We start from the raw sequence: 13,669 nt of genomic DNA, 5'->3' as shown, positions 1-13,669 counted from the left end.
CAGATGTTGGACATGGATAACCAGGGCTTCTGGACAGAGGTGAGAGGCCTTTACAGCCCTTGGAATTTCTGCTGTGCCTGGGAGCTGCTGTTTCTGCAGCTCACAGGTTCTTCTGTTCCCTGCTGATGATCTCTGGGGCTGGAGAAACCTGGGGGGAGTTGTGGAGGGAAGGGACCCTCATTCCTGCCTTCCCTGGAGCTGTTTAAAGTGACTTCTTCCCTGTCCCCTGCAGGACCCTGAGGATGGTCACTTTGAGTGGCAGAGCACTTCTGCCTGAGGAGAGAAGCAGCAGCAGCTGGGGGTGCTGGGAGAGGGGCTGTAGGTGGGGAGGAGATGCTGAGAAGCTCTCCCCGATCTTGTGGCTGCAGCTGCCAGGTGCTCCCTGAGCAGAATGCAGACCCAGGTGTCTAAAGGAATAATTTTGTATCTTAATAAAGTGTTTGTAGACCGTGAATCCCAGTTGTGAAGGATGTGTGTTTGCTGAGGGCGTGCTGTTGAACCTCCCTCCCTCCTGGGCTCCCAGTACCACCACAGCCCTGTGCTGCTGCTCTAACTGCTGCCTGTGGGCTGGGCTTGGTCCTCTCCAGGCCTGGGCTAACAGCCCTAGTGCCAGGGAGTTAAAAAAGCAAGAATGTGCAGCCCAGCCCCACAGTCACTTTCCAGCTCCTCTGTCGTGGTTTGACACGGAAAGAGAATTTTTTCCGGAAGGAAGAGTTCAATTTGGATATTGACCAATGGAAGGTGGACACGCCTCTGAGAACACAGAGGGGTTAAAAGCAGAATTCCCAGGGAACTCGCTCTCTTTGGTTCCGGTCAGCATGCAGTGGAAACCTCCCCTGCCCAGCCACGAGCTGGGTGGGGAGGGGAAGCCCCATGGCCTTACTGAGGTAAGGCCCAAGGGTGGTGGAAGGACTGGAACCGGGCTGGCCCCTGCGGATGGAAGGGTGGAAGGAATCTGGGATGTCTCAGTTCCCGCCCCCCCGCCCCAGAGGTTCTCTCCTGAGAGGGAGAGAGAAAAGAGACAGCGGCAGTTCTGTCAGCAATTCCACTGCGAGGAAGGAGGAGCAGGAGGAGCTGCAAGGTGCCCACTTGTGTGGGAGTTGCTGGATGTCCGGGCATCGAGCCATCCAGGGAGTTCGGATTTTTAACCCTTCCTTGAGAAATGAAAGCTTTGTGAATTTTCCTTTCCCCTCCTTGGTTTGAAAGAGAGGAAGAGGGACACCTTGGACCCTGGGATGTTAGAAGGAAGAATTCTAGATGGGAGGGGGATAAAGCGTGGCTTTTGGCTGGACTTTTCCGTGTTAGCCACAACCTGAACCAATCTTCTCCTCCAAGAGAGACTGTGTTTTGGGAGGATGCCAGTGAGTCAAGAGACCTGCTTCAGCTGGGAAAAGACAAGAGTGCAGTGAACAGAGAAAAGGTTAGGGGGTTTGTGGTGGCGCCCCCTTGTCCTCAAAGGAAAGAGAAGAGAAGAAGATCTCTGTTCTTGAACCCTCGGCCCCAGGGGAAATGGAAAAAATGGGGGGGACTGTGGTCCCAAACAATGAAAAACTGAACTGTTGTTTTCTCCCCTCTTGGCAGGGCATCCTTGAAAGGAAAAATCCTAAAGGCAGTGACCATCCATGCATTGTGGTGAGAGCACTGTGCATGGAAAGGAGAAGGGTCACCATGGCAATCTTTTCTCTAGGCGGTGCCATGTGTGACATGGAAACACAGGATGTGGAGCTGTGTTTCTTGGGGGGTCTGTGGCACAGGAGAGACTCTGTTCCCTCTAAGGGCTGAGTATCGGTTGCTTGGAGGGTGGAAACCTGATTGGGGTCCAGATTGTGTCTCACTGTGGTTTGTTGGAGTTGGGTGGTGGGGGGAGGAATGCTTTGCAAGGTTTTCATTTGATCTTTGTGTGTTTTTTTAGCTGTTTTCCTTTTTTTTTTTCCTGTTGTAGTAGTAGCTTAATAAAGGTTTTTTGTTTTTTTTTTCCTGTTATTAAGCTTAGGCCTGCTTTGCTCTGTTCTAGATTCCACTTCACAGCATTCAAGGGAGGGATCACATTTTCATGGGTGCGCTGGCATTGTGCCAGTGTCAAACCATGATATCCACTGTGCTTCTCCTTCCAGCACCCTGGGATTTATCTCAGATCCTGCTCTGGACTGTTTGTTCCAGCCCTGCCCCTGCCCCACAGGGCTCCATGCCAGCTCCAGCCCCACAGCTCTGCCTGCAGCTCCTGCTGTGCCTGCTGAGTGCCACAGAGCCTTTATTTCACATCTTTATTTCTCTGCTGCCTCTGCAGTCCCTATGCCAGCCTCACTGTCAGGAGCTCTCTTTCGCCTCTCCCCAACCGCAGTTTTTACTTCACCTCCAGCCCTGGTGTCTCTGTTTTGGGCAAGCCAAGGGCTTTTATTTCAGCTCTACCAGCAGGATTTCCCCCCCAGGTCAGCATCATGTCCCCACAATCTTTATAAATACCTCAATGAGTTCTCAGGTAATTTTGGAGGACTGCCCTGTTTAAAATCAGGGAAGCTGTGGGGTTTGTGGCAGCAGGTGACCTTTAAATCCCACCTCTCCCTGTCACCAGGGGATCAGTGGAGTTGCTCATCTCTTCTGAACCTAAAGCGGGACTTTATGGGGAAGCAAATCAAATAGAAGAGGTGCTACATGAGGTTCTTGGTTGGAGACTGGGACAACATGAACTCTCAGAGGTCCGTATGACAACAGTGATGGTTTATTATGCAAGATTTTTATGTAGGGGGTTTGAGACTCCCGGGTTTAAACAGCTGGTTGGTTGGGGTCTCTCTCCACCCTGCCCTCTGGCCAGTGGTGCATCTGCACCCAGGCTTGAACAGGCTTGCCTCAGGGGCCCCTGTAGAGGTTGGAGTCTAACCTATCCAGGGACCTGTTTATCTGTTTCTGGAGCTACACCAGGCCAGCTGAATTGGATTTGTGTTACCATGTCCAGTTACAGACTGGCTGCACTATGACAATTCCTCCTTTTCTTCTTATTAAAAATTGCAAAGTGTTCTCTGTTATCCTACCTGCATGGGCCCTTTGCAGCCATGGTGACAGAAGGCAGCAGGGCTCTAATTTGAAGGAGGCCTTTGACCTAGTTTGACAAGCATGGATCCCCTCAGCCAGAGATGTCTCATGTACCCCTGGAGTAGTAGCACTCACTTCCAGGAGCTCTTAGGCAAGATCACAATCCTTCAGGCTAACAGGCCACAGGTTAACTACTTAGAGTTACAACTTGCCACTAAAAAAATAAACCATTTAACCCTTAGGGCCATTAGCAAATACCCAACTTCTAGAAAACCAATTTGCAAACACAATACCAATTGTAAACAGAATAACATTTTACAAACAAACTGAGTTCTGCAATGAGCCATCACTTCAATAGTCCCAGATGTCCCTGAGGGAGGTGAACAAGTTGTCTCCATCACTGTTCTGCTCATGGCTCCACCACGTCTCTTGAGGAGCTCTTGGGGGATGCTGCTTGTGGCCCCAGGCAGGCTGTAGGGCAGGAGGGACACACGTGGCAGGTACCCAGTGTGTTCCTGTGTCTGTTGAAACACACAATGTCCCTGTCCTTACAGGTGATGAGATCCCACGTGCCTCCCCAGCTATTGGTGGGAAAGGTCTTACACCATTACCTTGGGTTTGATCATTGTCAGATTGTAGTGATAGAGAGTGATTTAAAATGACACATTCCTCCCTTTTGTTTTTCAAGCTTCCATTCTCAAGTGCCATGTGCTTTTTTCACCATGGCTTGTCCTGTTGCTAGTTTGGGAATGCCAGTGTGGTGTGGCACTCTCCAGAGCTGTAGGAAATGTCTTGTTTTCTGTGAAGTGTAAACAGGACCATTGTCTGTTTTGATGGACAGGGGAAGGGGATCCCTAAAGCAGCAGAGGCTGAACCCCAATGTGCAATGGCATCCCGACCCCTTTCACCTGTGTGTAATGTAGCCCATCTTGCTGGTGAAAAGTATTAATGGTAAATGTACATCTTTTAGACATCCAAATTCAGGGATGTGCAAATTGATCAGTTTGCCAGACTTGCAAAGCATGTATTCCACGAGGGTTCATCCCCATCTGCCGTGGTGCAGCGTGGCCTTGGCAGTCAGTGCAGGTGCTAACAATGTTATGAGCCTCTGTGTCTGAGAGCCGGGATTGTCGTTGTAAGGCCAGAACCCCTTGGTGGAAGAAATCAGGTGATGCCTTTGCTTGTGCTGCCATGTCTGGCTGTGGTGCTGCCCGAGCAGAGCCAGCTAGCCAGTCTGCTGGAGCTCTGTGCTCTGTGATGAAATATGGTACATTTGTTGTGACTTCTGATGGGTAATGTGTAATAGGGCAAGTTCTGGCCAGGATGGTATGACACTGAGTTTTTAGTAAGTCCAACATTCGCCACTCACCTTCCTCTTTCCATGGCACTATGGCTTTTCCTATTTAGCCTAGAGCTGTCAGTAAACACGGAAACACATTCTAAGGGTGTTCAGCTATGTTCCACATAAATCCAGAACATTTGTAAAATGTCCATTTTTGTAAAATGTCCATTTTTGTAAAATGTCATTTATGACAAAACCCACTTAGTTTGAGACTTAAGGAAGTCACAATTCCCTGAAAGAAGAAGGATCCTGAAACTATGTGTGTCTTTTAGATAATTACACAAAGAGGTGTTAAAGCATAGAAGATGCCAGCTCTAAATGCAGTTATAACATCTTATGAATAATGCCTATTATTAAGTCAGTATATTCACATCATGTATTCAATATATCAGTGGCATCTGTCTTACGAAGTTGAGATAACACCTTTCTAGAGTCATGTACTTATGACAGTAAAATGAAACAAAGGAAAATGCTAAAACAGCTTCCAATCAATAACAGCCATAATGTAAAATCATCACTGACTCTTACTGTGTTACCTATGGAAGAGGAGACAGCAATTGTAACAAAGATTGTAACAAGCAATAGAATCTTTGACAAAATACAAGTTGAACACACTGTATCTTCTTTATCCACAAACAGGTGTTTATTAATGTTTCATCATAGCTGTTTTAGTCAGATTTGTCTTACCTCTTAAAAGAAAACAACTATATATCTTGCAATGTAGAAAAGTAGTATTTGGCTGCCTTAGACTGCAGTGCAAGATGTCACCAAAAGCATTCTATGGTATTCTGTCACCATCTGTTAAAGCCAGGCGGGGCAGTGTTCTTTATCTCTTCCATGACTCACCCTCCCTTGGGGAGATATCTTCTGTCAATGGGCCATTGAGTGTCACTGCAGGACTGATAAGATTACATCATCCCATTGTGAGATGCTCTGCCCAGGGGGAGGAGCCAAGCATTCCTACCTGGATATAATCAGAGACTTTTCAACACCACAGGCAGCCTTTTCCACTGGATTCCCAGAGGAGCAGCTTTCTTTTCCTCCGCATTCCCAGACCCTTCTACTTCACCACTCGACCTTCCGAGGAACCCTCCACCCTTCTGCAGGATCCCTGCTTACACAGAACCACAGCTGTCACTGCAGGAGGGCTGAGCCACCACTTCATGGGACTGGTGCCAGCACCCTGACCCACAGGCTGCCAGGTTGTATTTGGACTTTGTCTGTTTGACCAGTAATTTTTTTTAACTAATTTACTAATTTTTTTACTAATTTTACAACTGAGCTAATTATTTCTAAACTTTAAAGAACTGCTGCAGGTACAATTGAAGGTTCTAGGACTTAAGAACTTAAAAATAATTGCCGCAAATAATCTTAGAGGAGAGCTGTGGACTGGGAGCAGGAGCTGGGTGGACAGTGTAAGGTCAAGATGGCCCTCAGCAGCTTTTTGCCAGCTCCAACCCAGCTGTCCCCAGATCTGCTGGAACTAGGAGAAAGAGCAAGAGCTCAGAGATCCAGGCAGAATGCTCTGGCCTCCTCACAAAGGGAACCTCCCCCATATGGTGACCGGAAAGGATGGATACCACGAGTTCTGGAGGATTTTGGAGATGGGGGTGCCTTCCCAGAAATTCACGTGGCCCAATATCCATTGGATATGGGCCAAAAGAAGAAAATTTCCAATGCTTTGGCTCTTCAGGTGGATGCAGAAGGAAAAATAAAATACGATGCAATTGCTTGGCAAGGACAGTCAAAGGACAAGGTTATTTACAGCAAGTACACAGATCTTGTGCCAAAAGAGGCCATGGATGTGGGTGATCCTGAACTGCAAAGACCAGATGACAAGGCAATTGGAGAGGTAACAAAGAAGACAAGAGAAGCCTTGGAGAAATTAGTCTCCCAAAAAGTTGCAGCAGCCATGCCAGTTGGAACTTCTGAGGAGCCAGCTCTGGCGCAGTACATTCGGTACACACCATCTCAGCAAGGAGCTGCATTCAACTCTGGAGCAAGGCAGAGAGTTATTTGCGTGGTGGAAATGCAGAAGGACCCTATGGAGCCTCCAAGATTCAAAATCAACAAGAAGATTCCACGAGGACCACCATCTCCTCCAGCACCTGTAATGCACTCTCCAAGTAGAAAGATGACTGTGAGAGAGCAGCAAGAGTGGAAAATTCCTCCATGCATTTCCAACTGGAAGAATGCAAAGGGTTACACCGTTCCCTTGGAGAAGCGTCTGGCTGCAGATGGCAGAGGATTGCAGGCTGTTCATATTAATGAAAACTTTGCCAAACTTGCTGAGGCGCTCTATATTGCTGACAGAAAGGCTCGTGAGGCAGTAGAGATGCGTGCCCAGGTGGAGAGGAAGATGGCTCAGAAAGAAAAGGAGAAACACGAGGACAAGCTCAGAGAAATGGCTCAGAAAGCCAGGGAGAGAAGAGCAGGGATCAAAACAAGTGTTGAAAAGGAGGATGGAGCAGCTAGAGAAAGAGATGAAATCAGACGTGACCGGCGCAAAGAGAGACAGCATGACAGAAATCTTTCCCGGGCAGCTCCTGATAAAAGGTCAAAGCTGCAAAGGAATGAGAACAGAGATATCAGTGAAGTTATTGCCCTGGGGGTACCCAACCGCAGGCCATCCAATGAAATCCAATATGACCAGAGGCTGTTCAACCAGAGCAAGGGTATGGACAGTGGCTTTGCTGGAGGAGACGATGAAATTTATAATGTTTATGACCAGCCATGGAGAAGTGGCAAGGATATGGCCCAAAACATCTACAGGCCAAGTAAAAATATGGATAAGGACATGTATGGTGATGATCTAGAGGCTCAAATAAAGATCAAGAGGTTTGTTCCTGACAAAGAGTTTTCTAACTTGGATCGTAACAGCAGAAGCAGAGGCAGAGATGGACCAGTTCAATTTGAGGAGGATCCATTTGGTTTGGACAAGTTTCTGGAAGAAGCCAAGCAACACGGCGGTTCTAAACAGCCATCAGGCAGCAGCTGCCCTAAGGAACACGAGCATCAGAGCAAAAAGAGGAGGAAGGACTGAATCTGCTCCTTGGGAGGTAGCAAAATGGACTGCAAAAGGATTGGACTTCATGCAGAAGGATTTCTAATATTGGCTGTTCAGGAGGATGGCATTTGTAACACAGCAGTTCACAACACTAGCATGCACACACTGATTCTTCTGCATAGGACAGCTACCCGAGGAGAGAGAAGACACTGAGACCACCTGGAAACATTTCATAAGGGAATTAATTATTCTTTAGCAAGTTCTCTGACTTGGCTGATTCCCCATTGCCCAGCACCTAAGGGTAAGAATGTAGCCCCCTTCCTATAGCTTTAGTTCTTGTAGGTAGCTAAAGCTTGATCTGTTAAAGCTTTCCTGCGGTATATAATGATCCTCTTATGCTGTAACAGATGCCGTGGTGATGATTCAGTGTTTTAGTGTGGCTATACAGTTTATTTGAACAAGGGACGGGAAACAGCTAGGTTCTGTCTTAAAAGCAAGTCCTCATTCATATTTTCTCAGTAATCCTTGTTTTAGTTTCCTTACATTTAGTGAAATAAAACCTCCTTCTGTAGTAGCAGCTCCCTGGTCAGAGAGACAGAAGCTAGATAAGTTTTCCCGGAATCGACCTGGGAAGCTTTAGGGGAACCGGAGAGAAGGAATTCTAAACAATTTTTATCTTAACTTGCTGTCCCTGATGTTGTGAACATGTGGAATGTCTTATGGAGATTTGTTTACCAAAGGGTGGTTTCTTAATTAGCCAATGGTGATGGTGTTTTAATTAAAGGACGAATTAGGTCTACCTGTAACAAAGTAGGGTATAAGAAGCATGGAATTCTTAATAAAGATTATTAGCCTTTTGTGAATATCTTGAGAGTCCATGTCACATATTACCTGGTCCTGGCTCGCTGTGCCAACATCATTCCACCCCTGAAAAAAAAAAAAAAAAAAATCAGATCTGCAGCGGCCAAGCTGCACCAGGGAGGGGTGGGGGAAGGTCCACCAGGGCAGGGCAGGGTGAGGAGAGGCCAGCCATGCCTCCCCATATCTACAACAGGTCTCTGAGGTGGACAGCAATTAAATGTAGGTCATCTGGCTCCAAGTGATGGACAGGCACCACCCTGAAAAGTGGGGGCTGAGCTGTCCTGTGCTACCACTGCCCCAGCTTGGGAAGGGAAACCTCTATGGCACCGTGCTGCGGCTGTGAACCACGCCTGCTGTACCATGCCACATCCATCAGGATTAAATTCTTAACGCTGAGAATGACTGGGCAGCAATGGCAGTGGAGGTCATAGAGGCCTTCGCAGCACTGCTCTGCACCTCTGCAGCTCTGTTCCTCCCCCAAAACACTTGCATTTGAAAAAGAGGAGGAGAAAAGACAATAAAAACCAAACCCTCAGAACTGCACAACGTAAGGGGGAAAATACCAAAAGACAAATGTAGAAAACGCTAGAAAGGCACAAAGCATCCATGGCTCTCCTCTTCTGTTTTGAAGTCAGTGAGCCCTGTGGGGGACTTCCGACCATGGGGCCCATCACGGTGGAGCTGCCAGGGCTGGAAAGAAGCTTTTCTACAAAAATGCTGTCCAGCCAATGTTTGCAAGTTCTGCATGGGGCTGTTGTGCTCAATGTCCATGCTGTTTGGGGCTCGGGGTATTTATGGAGGACAAGATCTGCTCAGACAGCCACCACACCACCACCCACTGCCACCCTGCAGTCTCCACGGTTCTCAGAGAGTGGAAACCTGCCGGCCCTGCGCTGCCTGTCCTTGCCATCTGGTGGGGGATCTTAATCATGCCAGAGGTAAGTTTTCAAGTGCATGCAACTAATTTCTATTTCTGGGCTCCTGGTGGTTTTATTTTTTTCTCCACGCAGTTTGAAGCTTGCTGTCACTGCCAACACGTCTGGCTCTGGGATGGAAGAGAAAAAGTCTGACATGGGGCCGCGTGCTCCTGAGCATCTGCATGCAGGGACACACACACACACAGAGGTGCTGTCGCTGCCGGAGTGTGGGCTTGAGCTCTGCTAAATACCTTTGCCAAACTGGGGACTGTGGAGGCCTGTGAGCCCACCAGGGAAAGGGTGGTAGCAATACCCTGGGGAAACCCACAGTAGGCTCCAGGTGTTCCTCACAGCTCAGGCTTCCCCCATGGTGCTGCTCTGCAGCACGATGTTAATTTGTCCCAGTTCTCTCTTCCCCATTGGCCCCTTGGCCTTCCCTTCCCATTTTACCCTAATAAGTTCAAGTTCTAGTAAGTTCTCCACTCCTTGTAATCCCGTTGGTGTCTGTAGCCCCACCTATCCACCTGGCATTCCCTAGTGGTCCCTTCCCAGTGTACCGCCCCTTACCTTTGGATCCCTGATGCTCTTCTCTGCCCCCTCTTTCCTGGTATTTATACCCTAGACCCTCTTTTGTCTTTGTCTTTGGTCCCTGGACCCCTTCAGTGTGGCCTGAAATAAAGCACGTAGGAACTCTGTGCCTGGACCCACCCGTGTCTTCACTGCCGTGCTGCCCCGTGGGTGTGTGTCTGCGTGTGTGTGTGTGTGTGTGTGTGTGTCTGTGTGTGTGCATGTGTGTGTCTGTGTGTTTGTCTGTCTGTGTGTGTTTCTGTGTGTCTCTGTGTGTCTGTGTCTGTGTGTGTGTGTCTGTGTGTCTGTGTGTGTGTCCTGGTGCTCTCGTGGCTCCCACTCGTTGGCACAAGACGCTTTTGGGGAATGTTGCATCCACCACCACCACGGACTGCAACACAAAACCATCCCCTGGACCACACAACACAGTAACAAAGGTGTCAGCATATACCTGTTGTACTTTATTTCTGGTTTTTCCAACACATTTTTCCTCGCTTATCTCATAGTTTGCCTTTCTTTCTGTGATGCTTATATTTCCACATGGCTGCTGCTCTCGCGTACCATTTCCACGTCATGTTTCTATTCTGTAGCCTGTTTCCCCACGCCTCAACACATGCAATGTATTTTCCAGTTCCGGACCCTTCACTCACCATGGTTCTTGAGAACATTGTCCCCATGACTTGCTGGGCCCTTCTCCCCTCAGCAGCTTTTAGGCTGCCTCACCTTCTGTGACGCTCTTTGATAAGGAGAGGAGCCGCGTGTGCTCCGTGGTTCAGGACTGCGTCTGGTTTGGTGACTGGGTTTGCATTTGCGTTCTCACGGGTGTTGATTTCTCCTCTCTCTCGGGGTTCCTGAGGTCAGGGTGACCCCGAGAGAGATCCTAAAGAGTCTTGGCTTCCTTAGCCCAAAGGCAGCTGAAGAAAGAGTCTTGGAATGCTTTCAGTTGCTTTTTCAAGGTTGTTTATTTCTTCTTATCTATAATATTTTCTCTCTGACCTGCTGTAGTCTGCCTAGTACAGAAGCCATGGCAGCCTGGCCTCAAGCCTGGGCGACTCCCACATTATATCAGAACTACGTGTCTATGTTTACAATTTCTACACCAATTCTCATCACCTATGTTAGACAGTGAATCTCTACCTTAAACCAATAGAAAAGTGTCGCTATCACCGAAAGACATGGAGGACAAGAAGGAGAAAATGTCTAGGACATGCCCAGATTCCTCCACCTTGTACCCCCTTGAACCCCATTCTAAAGACCCCAAAATTCTATTTTTTCCACCCTGTGTTAGTTCAAACATCACACTACTAAAACCCTTGTGTTTTGTAATTCCTCATCCACAGCTGACAGCGTTCCATGGGCTAAAATTGAAGCCACAGATGTTTTTGACTTCTTGCCAGGGTCTCTTGTTGCTTCTCTTTGGAACACCACTTGTTGCTTTCGGGGGTCACTCGCCGCTGTCCCCCGTCCCTCCCCAGCCCCCCGGGACCCTCTGGCTAGCTGTCCCCTGTCGGGGCCGGGGTTTTCCGCGGTCCCACTGCCCTGGGCTTACCAGGCAGCGTCTGGGTTAGCACGGTCCGAGCGGCAGTGTTGCCTCAGTTGCCGCTAGGATTCGAGATAAAGAGACCACGAGAGACCAATGGTATGCTTGTCCAGAGAGATTGTATTGCCTGAACGGTTGCAGGGACCAAAGGCCCCGGGCTATTGCCCAGATACAGTTTTTTACAGCAAAATTAAGAGATAAAGACTAAACAATAGAGACAGTGTCCAGCTAAGGCACATCAGAACCACCCCAGGGGCCAGGTCCAATGGGAGCTGCTCAGGGGTGGGGAGAAGGGGTTTTACAGAGGAATGCTGAAGCGGGACTTTCCTGAAACAGTGGAGCATACATAAATGTATCTTTTCCCTCAGTTTACCATTCCCAAGGCCTTTCTAAAACAATGGGGCATACATGAATGTATCCTTTTCCTCAGTTTACCATTCCCAAGGCCTTTCTAAAACCTTCCTCCACACTATCATGCCAGCATGATAGCAACATCTCCCCACTTTTCAGTTAATAAGATGAACAGTGCCTTGGGAGAAGGTAAAACTGTGGCTCTTAAACTACAGTGTCTTTCTGCTTGTCATCTTCCCACCAATCGCTTTCCGTGGCAGCAGCAGCAATGAAAACCGGTGCGAAAGCCTTCGGCTTCGAGGTGATGACCTTGGAGATGATTTGCTTCAGAATCCCAAATGCTAACAGAACTAAAAACAATGCAACTAGAAAGTAAAAGATGTCTTTTAAAAGAGATACTGCCCACCCAGAAAGATCCCAGTCTTTGAACAGATTTTTAAACCAGTCCTCATTTTCTTGCTTCACATTCCCAATGAGGTTTCTCATTTCCTGAATGGACGAGTGGACACTCTGACCTTTAGATGACAGATGAAAAACAACACAACCCGTCAAATTCTTTACATCCATGACCATGTGCCAACAGCAGGAAATCAATAGCTGCCCTGTTCTGGAGGTTAGCCTTTCTGGTTATTTCCTCATCTTCTAGGAGGTCACTCAGGGCTGCTGATGTTAAATTTGCCTGCTTTGTCACCCAGCATTCTAGATTACCTAATTCACTCAGTGCTTTGGCTGCCGCAACCCATGGTAAAAACACAGACGGCAACTCTTTTGGATTTTGCCCAGTGATAAATTTCTGCATCACAATGTTCATCAAATTGACTTGCACTCGCTTAGTATTTTTTTTCCCACCTTTTGCTTGCCCAATTGGAATTTGGGTCATGTTGGGGGAAGCAAGGGTCAGATGCCCAAAAGTGCATGGACCTCCAACAAGACGAGAGGGGATTCCTGGGTACGCTCTGTCCCCACAGATAAGAAACATTCCCTTGTCCAGCTTGCGTGGACGGAAATCAGTGGTGGATGTAAATTTCAGCTTATAGACAGCTGTGCACCATTGACCTGCTCTGAATTCTACCTTTTACTGTTTGACATGCTCATATAATTTTACTTCTTTGGTTGGGGAAAAATCAAATTGAATGCAAAATTCAGCTTTTGCAGAGCCTAGGAATTCTAATTCCTGGGGCTCTCTCTCGGCAGTGGGCAAATGTGAGACCCACCCTTGCCACAAAATGAGGGGGTTTCGCACTTGTGCTTTAACTTGTCCTGCATCTTTAGGCATTTTATTTTCGTTCACCTGCTTTTGCAAACGGACCAGATCAATTGGAAACTCATCCTCCTTACTTGGAACCCCTATTAAACATGTGGACATTGGATTTTCTGCTGAGGCAGTGGACAAACACATATGATCTTGTTGCAAGGCTTGGGCTAGCGTGACCCATACATTTTTCTTGGGCTGTGGAACAATCCATGCATCCACCGTGGAAGGGTAGATGACCATTCCCTGGAACCAAACGATGAGCAGGAATGTGGAAATTGACATTCTGCTAGTCTGAAAGAAAGATAAAATCATACAAGGTAAACTAACTCTGAAAAAGATACAATTTGCTCTGCCAGTATAAAGGAAAAAGATTCTCCCCCCTCCCACTTTCCCCCCTTGTTGAGGAGGCCCTGCAGACCCTGGAGTCCTCGGGGTTGCTGCTGCTGAAGAACCACCCTTTCCTGTGGTTTTACCACTGAGTCCTGTGTCATCAGCGTAGCTTTCCTGGTGCACTCCTCGATGAGCTGATCGAGTGAGGGGGGAGGCAATGATGGAAGGGTGTCCTGGGTTGTAAGATAAGCTTGTATTCTATTTGCCATCTGTTGAAGGCAAACCTGTTGGGCAGGTTTTGTTATCTTTTCCAAGAACCGGTTTTGCTCCTAAGAGGTAATGGTTTGTTAGTGGGCCATTGACTGATTCAATGCAGGGCTGGTAACGTAACACCATCCTATTGTGAGATGTTCCACCCAGAGGGGGAAGCCAAGCACTCTTTTATTGGATATAAGGGGGTACCTTTTTG

General features: G+C 47.9%; 1 pseudogene; it reads left to right on the top strand.

Annotated features, from left to right (window-relative positions):
* Positions 1-5,798: 5,798 nt before the first annotated feature.
* LOC110469102 (SNW domain-containing protein 1 pseudogene) lies at positions 5,799-7,415 on the top strand (annotated as a pseudogene).
* Positions 7,416-13,669: the final 6,254 nt, after the last annotated feature.

The sequence above is a fragment of the Lonchura striata genome, chromosome 11 (assembly GCF_046129695.1).
Source record: "Lonchura striata isolate bLonStr1 chromosome 11, bLonStr1.mat, whole genome shotgun sequence".
In the NCBI taxonomy this organism is placed as follows: Eukaryota; Metazoa; Chordata; class Aves; order Passeriformes; family Estrildidae; genus Lonchura; species Lonchura striata.
This window is presented reverse-complemented; position numbering and strand designations above follow the sequence as displayed.